Here is a 938-nt window from a genome sequence, read left to right as displayed (position 1 = left end):
GACCCTCCAAAGTAGACCTTCGAAAAAGGCTTCACTTGGAAATTTTGGATTTTGATACGGTTGCTCTAAAATTTGGGTTAGACCCATTTCCCACTCAATTTGACCCCCTAAACAAGAATATGAAGTCGGATTTTCGAAAAACGAAACGGATCTTTTTATATACAGCTAAACAAGTTTCCGGTAACTTCCGAAGCACATTTTTAAGAACTTTTTGGGTCAAATTCAAATATAAACATTTCATTAAGTTCTCGACTCCAAATTCACATGTGAGGCTCTAGTTTCACTCTATCATTTTTCGGGTCGTTACAACCAAGCCCGATTAATTGTGGTCATACCATCCAAACGCTGGACTGCTATAATGTAAGGTTATTGCATCAAACCTCCCGGAGAAAGTTGGTCAGCTACACCCTTGTTAACCAAATCAAGGCTTTGGTAAAAATATTGCAGCAAAACATTGTCGGGCAAACCATGAGTCGCGCATTGCAACACTAACTTCTTGAATCGTAGCCAAGTCTCATGGATTGGCTCACCCTCCAAATGCTTGAAGCTTTGGATGCTATCCTGAAGTGTCATCATCTTCGAAGGAGGAAAAAACCGCACTTGAAATGCGGTGACAAGCTCTTCCCACGAAGTGATTGATTCTCTGGGAAATTCAGCCAACTACTTACATGCTTCTCCAATTAAAGAAAATGGGAACAACCTCAACCGGACCGACTCTTGGGATATATTCTTGAAGGAGAACGGCCCACAAACATCAACAAAATTTCTTATATGCTCATGGGGATCCTCATAAGCCAACCCATCGAACAACCCTTTCAATTGCAAGAGCTGCAACATGGTGCTTGTAATGTGGAACACCGCCTTCCTTTCAGCCGGTGGTAAGCGAATGGCACCAATTCCACCCATTAGATGAGGGTCATTAACATTCAGCTTATTAA

The sequence above is a fragment of the Solanum tuberosum genome, unplaced genomic scaffold (assembly GCF_000226075.1).
Source record: "Solanum tuberosum cultivar DM 1-3 516 R44 unplaced genomic scaffold, SolTub_3.0 scf00231, whole genome shotgun sequence".
Lineage (NCBI taxonomy): Eukaryota > Viridiplantae > Streptophyta > Magnoliopsida > Solanales > Solanaceae > Solanum > Solanum tuberosum.
Note: the sequence above shows the minus strand (reverse complement) of the source record.